The sequence below is a fragment of the Euprymna scolopes genome, chromosome 4 (assembly GCF_053919585.1).
Source record: "Euprymna scolopes isolate OS-2025 chromosome 4, ASM5391958v1, whole genome shotgun sequence".
Classification (NCBI taxonomy): domain Eukaryota; kingdom Metazoa; phylum Mollusca; class Cephalopoda; order Sepiida; family Sepiolidae; genus Euprymna; species Euprymna scolopes.
Window position 1 is genome coordinate 138742007 of NC_136485.1, and position 14051 is coordinate 138756057.

Genomic DNA, 14051 nt, shown 5'->3' on the forward strand with positions numbered 1-14051 from the left:
TAAAATATCTCCATTTTAGGCCTTTTTTTTCAGTTATATCGTTTTTTTCCGGTTGAAAACAGGTATATTAACCATATAAACCTATGATTTTCTGAAAGACAATTTAGTTTTGCCTCACATATCACAAGAATAGCTTTGTAGATCATTGTGTGACTGATCAGTGATTTTTGACTTCAATTGTCCCAAAACTATGCTTGGAGACTTAAAACGTGTCATAAAAAGAAAAGAAACATTTTATTTTAAAAAAAAACTCGATTTCCTCAGTCGGAGGAGGTTTTCTTTTTTCCTCTTTTGGTTCAGTTTTTATGCAAGTTCTATTTGACTCTCTTTAAGAACTATATAATAAGTCCTCATGACTATACATGATTCTAAAAATTTGACACTTATTTCCAGGAACTTATTCTCAAAAATTATAAATACGTCATTAAATGATTTATGAGAATAAATCATTTAATGACGTATTTTCCAATGTGTGTCGACACAGCATACACATATAAAATAAACCAAAAAGTGATGTTTTCTTCAATAAATTTCTTTGTTAAATTTTGAAACTGGTCTTCATATTGCTAATTACTGACACCTTTTATTTTATTATTTTTTGTTGGGGGTGTGGAGATGTTTATCTATGCACACACTACAGCTGTATACCAGGCATCGGTGGATATTGACCAATCCCTCACATAATTAACTTTTTCATTTTAAACTTTAATTCAAGCCATTATATAAAAAAATATTTTTTATAAAATCAATAGTAGGTTCTCTACAGTGCAATGTAGACTACAATGTATTGTGAACTAAGCAATTACAGGGAGGCATGTGAAGTTTCCTCCTGGTACACCGCGATAAGTCCCCAACTTGAGCAGCAATTAATCGATTTGATTGAAAAATGGCCGATTTCACTGATTTCAACGACAATAAAGATATAAGAATATGAGACATTCGTTGATCATCATTGAATCCTGGTCAATGTTCAGTCTCCCTGCTAGTATATATATATAGCATAATCCCACCTTACTACAACTTGGATGTCTTCAAGTCCAACATAAACAAGTTCCTGATAAACTGCCTCCTTATGTAAGACATTTTATCAGATCTCCATTACTAACGATTACTACGATATTGTCCCATTGATTACTGTACACGCAATAACCCTTATCCCCGAGTGGCCTCCAGGCCTTGATAAGTGGTGACTTCCATGTAAAAAAAAAAAAAAAAAATCACGTTGACACACTGGTTCTCGTCAGATCACCGAAGTTAAGCAACATTGAGCCTGGCTAGTACTAGATTGGGAATTCTAGGCGCTGTATGTGGTTTCCACTCATCTCGGCATTATTTCCAGTCGTCCTGAGCCTCCACTTGCCACTTGTATTCAATAATGTCGATTCAGAAAAGATGTGGTTGGAGATTGCGCAACTCTTGCCACAAAAATTTCATGTGCAGGCACCCTTACAGTGGGTATCCATAGTCTCTCAAGACTGAAGGAAGCCATTTTGATATATATATATATATATATATATATATATATATATATATATATATATATATATATATATATATATATATATATATATATATTTCTGTATAAGTCTGAGGAAGCTACAGACGGCAAAAAAACGGCCGGGTAGCTGAAACAATAATGTAACTTACAGAAAGATACGGTAATAAAAAATAAACGCATATTTGCTCTACAACAGTATTGAGCACTTTCTTCAGTTTTTATAAATTACCATTTCTACTATTTATATATATATATATATATATATATATATATATATATATATATACATATGCATTTGAACTGGCTTTCAAATCTTGCTGTGAAAATTAAATGTGATTAGTATCATTATTTTCGTATCATCAAGGGTTTATTTTATGTACCTTCTTTTGAAAGTTATTACGATATCATTTACATTTATTCAAGTTTTATTGTGTTAAATAGCGTAGGTTAATTTCAATCACTGAAGATAAATCGTGTTTGAAATAAACAAATAAAAAAGCATGTGCTGCCTGCCGAGGGTCAAGGGAGATCACTCTGAACGCCATATTCGAATTTTTACCGCGTAAACATAAAATCGCACACGATCGTGAATATTCGCGTACCTCCTCAACAAAATCCAACAAAGTTAGTTTTTTTTATTATTATTATTTTAATTTGTATTAATACTTATCGATTTTAACTTTACATCTAAAAACCTCAAATTCGCTTGCTTGCTTGGTACGTTTTTAGCGTTCCATATTCGTTTTTGACATTATTCTATGCAATTAAAAAAAGTTGTTAAAGAAAAGTTGAGAGCCTCCCGAAATTTTAATATTTATCTTTCGCTCCTTGTTTGCGTTGTTAGCTATTCTGAAAACTCAACGATTTACGAAAACGTTTAATCAATTCAAGATCAAGGCTATTACGTTAATTTCCAGATAAATTTCAATAAATCTGTTCGCTTTTCGCAGATCGTTCTGGTTGCCGAAGAGGCTGGTATGCATAAGTGTTGCTGGAATATAATTTTAAACGCTGTATGTATGCTGTATGCACATGTTGATTTTCCGGTCAGTGTGCACTCCACTAGAGTACCAACTTAAGACTTTCCGGGTTTGTATTACAATCCACAGAGGTACGAAAAAGTTGTAAAAAAACAAATATATTCCAAACTAAACATAATCAAAAGCAAGATAAGTTGTTCTACGTAAATGAGTTTTTAGTGTTTTTGTTTAATGTAAAATGTTTATTCGGTAAAAAAAAACAACGTTACTAGAGAACAAGAAAAAAAGGTATCTGTACAGTTTAGTCAAGACATGAAAAAAATGAAAATATCGAAAAATGGTTATATTGTACGTATCCGTTTTGAAATGAAGATCTCAGAAAAAAATTTCATTTAATTTGATCAAGTAGTTTTTATTTTACGGCAGAAAAACACGTTTTTTATGAGAGCGCGTTGAAGTTAGCCATTACGAAATTTGCTGAGAACGCCACGGGGAGATAACTCCAGTTAAAGCGCAGACACTCCCTCCCCATCTTTATTACTAGCTTTTCTTCCTAAAAATCGAACCTTTTGCTCGGTATCATAACAAAGTGTTTTTTTTTTTTTTCCGCTGTAAAATAAAAACTACTTGATGAAATTAAGTGAAATTTTTTTTTTTTTTCAGAGAACTTCTTGTTTCAATATTTTCATTTTTTTTAATGCCTTGACTAAACTATATAAGCGCCGAAAAAACTGGCCATGATGTCGCTTTATATCTCTGAAGTCTCTATAATCACTTAAAAAATGGAAAGAAAGAAAGCAAAATGGTTTATAATGTCACGGTAACATTTATTGGATGAGTTTCTACCACCATTTTGTTTTATTTCTTATTTTGAAGTGATTATCGAGATTTCAAAGACATCACGGAATTTTTTCTTGTTCTTCAGTAGCGCTCAATATTACTTGTTTTTCGAACGGAATAAACATTTTACATTAAATAAAAGCACTAAAAACTTATCCCGTGAGGTAGAAAAGTAATTTCTTTTACCTTTTTATCGCATTTGTTATTTTATTTATTTATTTTTTTTTTGACAACTTTTTCGTACCTCTGTGGATTGTAATACAAACCACTTTCCTTTAAAAAGTTGATTTGTAGGGGTATTCGGTCTATTTTGAACATAAATTGCATTGGTACTCATGCAAAGAGTGATCGGTAATCGTGAAGAAAGAGAGAGCCTGTTTCCTCCGTTTGACTATAGGTGGCGTTAATGTCTGTCCACCCAGTTACGGAAGCACAAAATGTATATAATGGCACCGTTGAAATAAAAATAAATGTTTACTTTTAAACATGTTTTTTTTTGTTTGTTTTTTTTTTGCAAACATATTTAAGTTTGTTTGTTTTTGTTTTTTTCAAACATATTTACGTTTTTTTTTTGTTTTTGTTTTTGTAAACATTTAAGTTTTATTTTTTCAAACATTTACGTTTTTTTTTTTTTTTTTTTTTTTTTTTTTTTTTTTGCAGGCATGAAGTAAATATTTTTGAAGGTGCCGGGAAAACTCGTCTCGGGAAAACTCGTCTCGGGAAAACTCGTCTCCGGAAAACTCGTCTCCGGAAAACTCGTCTCCGGAAAACTCGTCCCCTTTTGCTAGGTAGGAAAACTGGTCCCTTATTGAATAAATATCGATTGAAAACACATTTTATGATCGTTCTTGAAGGATATATTGTTTTTTAAAATAAACTATAGCCCCCCCCTAATATTTTTTTAATAATATTTTTACTTGTTTAATGTTTTTTTTTGTGTTTTTAATAAAAGCGTTTATTATGTTCATAAACGAGACCGCATATTTTTTTTTAGTATTGATATAAAAAATATTTACTTATATACTGTTGTTTATAAAAGGGTAAAATCGATTTTTCTACCTCACCGACTATGTTGTTTATTTAATTTATTTGGAATCGTTTATTTGGTAAAGAAAAAAAAAAACAGAAAACAAACAAAAAAAAAACGAGTGTTACGGGAGAACGAGAAATAATGCCCGGTATATCACATCTTAGGGGGTCTTGATAATCGCTAAAAAATAGAAATTACTGAGCGAGATTTGGTTTTAAAAAGAAAATAATAAATTTTAATATTTTTTAAAATATAATTTAGAGAGAGAGGGGGATAAAACCTATATCTCCCTTCGAAAAGCAACCAACAAAAAATGAAATTAAAAAGATTCTTGATAAACGATAGCGGAGTTTTCAATAAAATTGATGAATAAATTTATTTAGTGATTACTTTCTCTCTTTCTTATTGATTTTAGAATTTTGAAGTAAAAATTTAAAAAATTAAAAATGAGTTAACGAGAGATTGTTAACACATGGCATCTCTCGCGCCAAAAAAATATTTCGTTTTTAATTTATTAGTTAATTTTTGCAAAATTTGACAGGACGACAATAAATGTTGATAATTGATAAAATCATAATTTTAAATAACGCATGAGTGCATGTTGTATGACAGAAAACAAAAACATAACAACAAAAAACTATCATAATTAAAAAACAAAACCAAAAGCGTAACGAAGAATCGAATCGCTCCCTGTTTTTTAATTTTTGGGTTTTTTTTTTTTATTGTTTTTATGACTCCAAAAAGCATCGTTAAAATAAGAACAAAAAAAAATTTGTAATTAACTTTGTATGAACATAATAAACGCTTTAAAATAAGTTAAACCACTAAGAACTTATCCAGTTAGGTAGAAAACGGACACTTAGAAAATCGATTTTATTTAAAAAAAAAAAAAAACAAACATTAAACAAGTAAAAATATTTTTTTAAAAATATTATGGGGGGGGCTATAGTTTATTTTAAAAAACAATATCTCCTTCAAGAACGATCATAAAATGTGTTTTCAATCGATATTTATTCAATAAGGGACCAGTTTTCCTACCTAGCGAAAGGGGACGAGTTTTCCGGAGACGAGTTTTCCGGAGACAAGTTTTCCGGAGACGAGTTTTCCCGGGACGAGTTTTCCTAAATTCATTTTTGAAATATTTTTCTTTTAGAAAAGTTTGCTTATGCACTTATTGTACCGCGCTATTTTTTGATAGTAGTTTCAAGTAAGATTCAGATTTTACAATATCCTTTTTCAAATATATATATAAATACTCGCGGAAAAGGTAAAATAAAAAAAATTAAGAAAAAAGGGGTGGGGTCCATAAAAAAATGATAAAAGAAAAAACGTTGATTTTGTTATTATAAGAACGTAAAAAATACTCGCGGAAAAACGGTTGTACCCATAAATATGTTTAAAAGAAAAATATAGCAAAAACATTTGATTTATGCTTGCAAAAAAAAAAAAATTAAAATTAAAACAAAAAAAAACGTAAATGTTTGAAAATAAACCAGCAACAAAACGTAAATGATTGCAAAAACAAAACAAAAAAAAAACGTATGTTTGAAAAAAACAAAAAACTTAAATATGTTTGTAAAAAAACAAAAAAAAAAACATGTTTAAAATTAAAATATAACAAAAACATTTATTTTTATTTCAACGGTGCCATTATATACATTTTGTGCTTCCGTAACTGGGTGGACAGACATTAACGCCACCTATAGGCAAACAGAGGAAACAGGCTCTCTCTTTCTTCATGATTACCGAGTGATCCGTGCTGAAATAATAACGTTATTATTTAAAAAGCCATTCTTAACATGGGGAGAGGAGGTTTTTTTGTACCTATTCTGTACTTTAACCTTACAATTGAATAAAAAAAACATATCATAAAACTTTAATTAAACATGGTTTGAAAAATAGCGCGGATCACTCTCTGCATTAGCACCATTGCATTTAAAAAAGTTTTCACGACATTAAGACCTCTATTATTTTTATTACTGTACACATAAATTCGAAAAAGTTGTCCAAAAACAAATATATAACAAATAAATGTTATCAAAGGTAAGATAAGTTACTTTTCTACCTAACTGGATAATTTTCTACTGTTTTTATTTAATGTAATATGTTTATTCAGAGCGAAAAACATACAGTGTTTACCGATGTATTGGAAAATTTAAAATGGCGTCTCTCTTTGAGACAGTAAGTTTGGGAAAAGGAGTTAAAAATAAAAAATATGCAAAATACTGTTAAAAACCCACCGAATATATGTCAGCCCATGTTATGGTAACATATATTGAGCGAGTTTTTAACAGTATTTTGTCTAGTTTTTTATTTATAACTCCTTTTCCCAAACTTAACGTCTTAAAGAGAGAGTTAGGCACCATTTTAAATTTTCCAATACATCAGTAAACACTATGTTTTTTTAGATGAATTGTTACATTCTGGACCATGCAGTAGTTTCTGGTAGGGCCTCTCGATGCCATACTAGTGGGTAATTGTTACGGCTTTACCTTATCATGTGCTGCAAAAAAAAAAAAAAAAAATTCTTGTCTTTTCCTCTCTTACTTTCCCTCTCTGTCCTGCTCCAACCAAGTCTATTGACCTGTTCCATAAATCCCAAACCTTAACATGACAAATCTCCAGAAAAAAAAACACGAATAAATCTAGAACCCCATCCTCCAATGTAGACCCCTACTACCATGTCTCCTTCTCCAACATCAGGGGTCTATGTTCCAACCTTCCAGAGGTTGAAACACAATTACAGGAGACGAAACCGGACATATTCTTTCTAAGTGAAATTGGCATAGGGCCGACCACTTCCCAAGATGAGTTCATAATTAACGGATACTCTAACTTAACATCTAAATCTGACCCCCAAGATCGCCATGGGCATGGAGTGTGTGCCTACATTAAAGATGGCTTTCCATGTGCTAGCGATTTCTCCAGAGAAGACCCTAATTTACCTTATATTTACTTCCGGGTTGCACTAGCTTACACCACTGCATTTATATTTGCCCTCTATCGCCCCCACAACAGTGGGATTACTATATTTAAGAGTATATCTGAGAAAATTGACCACATACTGTCTGCTCATCCTTCGGCTAACATTCACATTCGGATGACTTCAGTGTCCATAATGTGGAATGGCTGACCCACTCAAATAAAACCGATGACGAGGGGAGGTTCTGTTAGGAGTTTGCCATTGCCTATGACCTAACTCAGATTGTTCACGAACCCACCTGTGTGCCCGATACTACCGGTCAGTATGCAAGCCTTCTTGACCTTTTTCTCACAACTTCCCCTGAGCTATGTTCATGTTCCGTTCTATCTCCTCTGGGATCCTCCGACCACTCCGTTGTATCAGTTAAGATAAAAATGAAATGTAATAAGTCTTCAGACGTACTTCTCCCCCGTACTGTATATCGATACTCTATGGCTGACTGGGATAGCTTCCATACATTCATATCTGATCTACCTCTGCATTCCATGTTTAAAAAGGATGTGTCCTCTATAGTATAAGTAGCAATACACATGAAAAAATTGAAATAGCTTGAAATATTTCAATATTGGTATGCATAGAAAGAGCTTGATGAGCTAAGAAAGAATCTTTTTAAATTTTTAAAATCTGATACAAATTAAGGAAGTTATGGCTATTTTTGTGCCTCACACGTTTGGATATTTTTCCCTTATATACCATATACCATATGCGTTTCGTCACATTTTTTACACTACTTTTTCAGTAAAAATGTCATATCTTTGTTAAAACACAAGACTAAGAAATGAAATTTACCATATAAGTGTATTTTTGTACAAGGAATCAGAATATGCAACTGAAAATCTCCCAAAGTTTATGGTTTCGAAATAATCTGCAGTAAATGTGCATAAATATGCAGCAATTCCTTAAAAATGCCATGTATCCATAAACAGAAAAGAAGTTGGAGAACTCAAAGTTGAATTATAATGTGCTTTATGTACAAAAACTTAAATCTAAACATAAGACCATTTAAAAATGAATATATTGCAATATTTCTTTGGTATTATTGTAGATTAACACCTTCTGTTTAACCCCACTCAACTCCTTCTGACCACCCCTCCAAAATGTGATTCTACCTTTTTAGGAAATTATGTATAAAATGCCATGAAAAACTTTAATGAAAGATAAACAAATTATTTTAGAATTGAATGTAAAATAATTTCCTAATATAGGTCATTCTAGCATTTTAGGGCAGTTAACTGTTTTTTTTATTTTATTTTTTTTTTTTAAGATGATTGTGTGTAGTTTTAAGAGGGTTTCTATGCAATGAGAATATGGGGAGGGTTGCCATTCGGACTTTGAATTAATTGTAGGGGCTAAGGAAAATTATGTGTGAACATACTGAAAACTTGACAGAGACAAAGCTAACAAAAACAATATTAGAGGGGGGAGCGGTTAGTTTCACAAAAATTTAATGTAAAATAATTCACCATTTCCTGGCCATTCTAGCATTTTAGGACAGTTAACCAATTTATTTTCATGTGTATTTTTCTTTAAGGAAGGATCTATTTTTTGTTTGTTTGTTTTAGATGCTTGTATGTGGCTTACAAAGGTATTTTATTTGGGGGGGGCTTGCCACTCGAACTTAGTGTTATTGTTAGGGTTAAAGAGTGTTTTAGGAATACGAACCGTTACTTCATTTTTGTTTTGTTGTCCTAACTGCAAAATGCTATTTCCATTTCAAATAAATATTTTACAGAAAGATATATATATATATATATATATGTGTGTGTATTCGACAGGTAAATAAGTCAGCAAATGTTATATTTAGTTTTAATTTAATAAGAAACTGCGTTGCGAAATTTCAAAGAAAATTCCATAAATTTGTTGATTTCTATTTTCGAGGTTGAAGGTGTTAATTCTATAGGCCGTTTATACTATGCTGGAGCAGGTTGTAAAAATATCTTTCGCTTAATAAGTAGAAAAAAAAATAACGAAATAAAAAGCTTCCTAATTGTAGTTTGATGTGTTTTCTTTTAAAATTTCAAGAATATTGATATAGATTTTGAGGGTTTGTATTACTATACACATAGATTCGAAAAAGTTGTCAAAAAACAAATATATAACAAATAAATGTTATCAAAAGCAAGTTACTTTTCTACATAACTGAATAATTTTTTAGTGTTTTTATTTAATGTAACATGTTTATTCAGCTTGAAAACAGTGTTTACCGATATTTTGGAAAATTTAAAATGGCGCCCGACTCTTGAAATGGTAAGTTTGTGGAAAAGAGTTAAAAATAAAAAAGTAGACAAAATACTGCTAGAAACTCGCTCAATATATGTTACCGTGGCATGTGACATAGGCTGACATATATTCGGTGAGTTTTTAACAGTATTTTGTATAGTTTTTTTATTTTTAACTCCTTTTCTCAAACTTACCGTGTCAAAGAGAGTCGGGCCGGGCGCCATTTTTAATTTTCCAATACATCGGTAAACACTGTATGTTTTTCGAGCTGAATAAACATGTTACATTAAATAAAAACAGTAGAAAATTATCCAGTTAGGTAGAAAAGTAACTTATCTTGCCTTTGATAACATTTATTTGTTATATATTTGTTTTTTGACAACTTTTTCGAATCTACGTATAAACGAGATTTTGATACTTATTTTGATTTTGAAAAAAAAACATTTGTGGCTGTTCGCAGTAAAACATTGTTTTAATTCGCTGTTCAAAACTAATTTAAAGAATAAAAGTGCATGCAATCTACAAAAGTTTATTTTGTTTTTTTAACCATGTTTTTAAATTTGACGAGAAATGTGAGAAATTGCAACAGATTCAATGAATGTCCGTGTATTCAATCACCGCGAGCGGATATTTTGTCAACACGGTTTTTTAACAAATAAGAAATAATATTTTTATTATGTTTGAAACAACTTTAATAGTTTATTTTGGAAGTATATTCCATAAATAAAATAAAAAACCCACTTTAAAAACAGAAATTACGATTTTTTTATATTTTATTAGCAGTTTTGTCTTAGGGGTGTCAAATTTGCAATGGCGATTTTCCCAAAGATTCTGACACTGCTACAGATTCATAATGCCGAATTGGTTGGGATTGTTGTTATTATACATTCTGAAAACCGAATAGTTCTAAACTAATGTTATTCTGATAACAAAATAGCTCTAATTAAACATATAAGAACATTTATATTCATATTTTCCTGTTTTTCTTAATTCGTTCTTGAATAAAAATTAAAGAACGCGTGTTGTTTATACACTGTGCTGTGCTATGGCTGATTCTACAGGCTGGAGCTGCTGCTGCTGCTAGTAATACTAACTTCATTTGACCAAATTCGAGAAATAGAAACAATTTTTTTGGGGGGTAGGTCCTTTTAAATTATCAATTACCGCGGTCCTACTCAACATAAAATAATACTTTTAATTGATAAAGATAGTAAAAAGATTGATTTACTTACTACTGGGTGTCCGAAGAATTTTTTTTTCAAAATGTTCGATACTAGTCATATTAAAGTCTTATTTTTAACACAACAAAAAAAGAAATATTCAAAAATATTTCGGACACTTGACAGTATTAAGATTAACACCTCTACTGATTGGTTCCCAAATTTCATGACGAAATTCTTCATACAATCACGGTACGGACCTTTAGAAAACAGGGGGGGGGGTCATTACAAAACCTTACCGAAAACGCCATTTTATGACGTTCACATTTTTATCACTTTATTTGCTTAAAACTCTTAAAATATATAATGTACATTCATATTTATTAATTCATTTGAAAGTATATTCATTTCCGAACAAAACAGTAGTAATTTGAAGACTTGAAGTGCTTTGGTTTAAAAAATATGGCTATTTTAGTAGAACTACCTTGAAATCTGTGATTATCCAAAGCGTTTTTTCGTCCGTGTGTATTACTAGTATAAGACCTGACCGAATGATTAATTGTAGGCATAGACTGATTCATACCATCCAAAAACCTAACAGCCAGCCATGGTTCTCCCCAGAATGTGCTGCTGCCATAGTGCACAGAAATCACTTTTTCCATAGCTACCAACGTAATAGATGTACTGAGACTAAAGCTGCTTTCAGGACTGCCAGCAACCACTGTAAAAGAGTAAGAAAAAATGCAAGAGAGCTATATGCTCAGTCCGTTAAATCCAAAGTAGCTGAGCAGCGGCTTGGTTCCCACCAGTTTTGGCAAATAGCAAACAGGATCCTGAACAGAAGCGTGCGTTCTATTCCAACCATCATCAACGGACCTGAGGTCGTCTTGTCAGCATCAGACAAGGCCAGACTATTTGCCAAGAACTTTGCAGCTAATTCTACCCTAAGCGACGAAGACCATCAACTCCTCATATTTCCTCCTATAACAGATAACACGCTATGCAACATACAAATATCTGTGCGCGAGGTCGCCAAACTAATCAAGAACCTTGATTCCAGTAAAGCAACTGGCCTTGACGGCATTCCAGTTATAGTGCTGAAAAGCTCCAACCAGAACTTGCCTCCATACTTACAAACCTGATTAAGCGTTACCTTAAGAAGTGCTTTCCAACACCCTGGAAAACCTCATTAGTATGCCCAGTATTTAAGAATTCAGGCGAAAAGTCATCTCCCTCTCAGTACAGACCAATAAGTCTCCTGTGTGTCATGAGTAAGTTGTTGGAATCCATATTAAATAAAGAAGTAGTCAACCACCTCAGCAGAAACAACCTTCTCAGTGACATGCAATATGGTTTCCGCTCTGCAAGAACTACAGCAGATGTGCTAACGGTTATATCTCATAGGATTAGTGAATATCTTGACAAAGGCTTCCTTTCCAGGGCAATTGCTCTTGACATATCAAAGGCCTTCCATAAGGCATGGCATAAGGGTCTACTTCACAAGATTTCCAGCTACGGTATCACTGGAAATGTTTTCTCAATCATTAAATCATTTCTCTCCGATAGGCTCATAAGAGTAGTGGTTGATGGGCAGAAATCAGAGGCCCACAGTATTAATGCTGGAGTCCCTCAAGGGTCCATCCTGGGCCGGACTCTCTTCCTGATCTACATCAATGATCTCCCAAAACACATACTTAAATCATTCATTGACATTTATGCTGATGACACGACCATCTATGGCAACACATCAAAGGCTGTAAATGACAAAGTTTTCTCTAATTCTCTCTCCTCTGATCTTGAGTGCGTGGTACAATGGGGGAAGAGGTGGCTGGTTACTTTTAATGCATCCCAAACCAAGCTTCTATCTTTACATCATCAACGCTCTGATCCCCATCTGGCATCAATTGAAATGGATGGCTCTTGTCTTGGGGAGGCTCCATATTTTAACAAGCTTCTGGGTTTAACCTTTACTCCTGATCTGAAATGGAACACGTACATCAGGTCTGTTGCCAAGGTCGTTAGAAATATGGTAGGATCCTTCTACCGCTCCAGAAGATATCTCACTACTGATGCAATTCTCTATCTGTATTAAAGCCAAATACATCCAAGGATGGAGTACTGCTGCCACATCTGGGCAGGAGCTGCTAAAAGTAACCTATCCTGCCTTGACAGAGTACAAAATAGACTTTGTAGCTTAGTGGGGGATGCCCTTTTCTCTTCCCTGCAGCCTCTCTCCCACAAAAGAGACGTTGCGAGCCTGTCTTTGTTTTTTCATTATTTCCATGGCAAATGCTCGTCTGAGCTCCAATCTCTGGTCCCCCCCCTTGCCAATCTTTCACAAAAAAACACCTGTCTAGCTGAAACTACTGTCATTAATTTTCCCCACTCAAATTTCCAATACTAATGATTACTACGATACTATCTCATTGATTACTGAACATGCAATAACCCTTATCCCTGAGTGGCTTCTGGGCCTTGATAAGTGGTGACCACCGTGTAATAAAAAAAAAAAATGATGTATAACTTAGCCAGTGTTGCAAAGTGGCTATAGTGAATTGAAAACCAATGTGGACAAACGACCTGTGCATGCCAAGCTCTAATCTTGTTAGCTTCATTGCATCGCTTTCGCTATCAATGTTCGCAACCTTAATATGGTGATTTCTGTAAGTATCAGATTCTAGATAGAATTGGAGCAACCAATTCCAATATCAGTTGCAAAAAGCGATGTGGTGAACCAAGAAAAGTTTGGTTGATGATTGTTAACGCTGACGTGGAACCCAATCTAGGTCCCCAAATGTTTTGGGTTTGCTGTTGGAGCAGTGAGTGGATATAGATCACTCAATTGTTGATTTAAATGGTCAGGCTTTGTGATGAATGCATTAGTGGATGGAGCCAATTCAACTCACCCCTGGTAAATGCTGTTTCCAGTCCAAGTAACTATTGATCTAACAAATAATATTTAACCGACTGTGCCGACTCGGTGTTACCCGGTAGCATGTATTTTTTTGTAATTCATTTTGCTTTTCTTCTATGCTCCTCCTTTTTTTTTCTCCTCCCGCCCCAATATTTTATTCCATTCAAAAGGAAATAACAAAGTTGTATACTTTTTTCTTTGGTCTTATTTAGCATTAAACCTAATAAAAATACAAAACTCCCAAAAAACTTTTATGATATGCATACCAGTCACAGAACGAAAGTGACATTTTCCGAAAATCACGTAAATTAATCAAGTAATATAATTTTTATAAAGAAAATCATTTTTAAACAATTTAAAGCGATTAATATGAAATTAATCTTAATTAACCTAATCTTGCAAGTTAGAATTATTGTGGTGTTATCT

At 32.8% G+C, this 14051-nt stretch overlaps 1 protein-coding gene across 1 annotated transcript in view; it reads left to right on the forward strand.

The window, feature by feature from the left end:
* The first annotated feature begins 1985 nt into the window (after positions 1 to 1985).
* Positions 1986 to 14051, forward strand: part of LOC145269446 (uncharacterized) — a 42682-nt gene continuing 30616 nt past the window's right edge. Inside the window, exon 1 of the mRNA XM_080125122.1 lies at positions 1986 to 2122. The gene's annotated coding sequence lies outside the window, so the exon portion shown is untranslated. The remainder of the gene's footprint in view (positions 2123 to 14051) is intronic.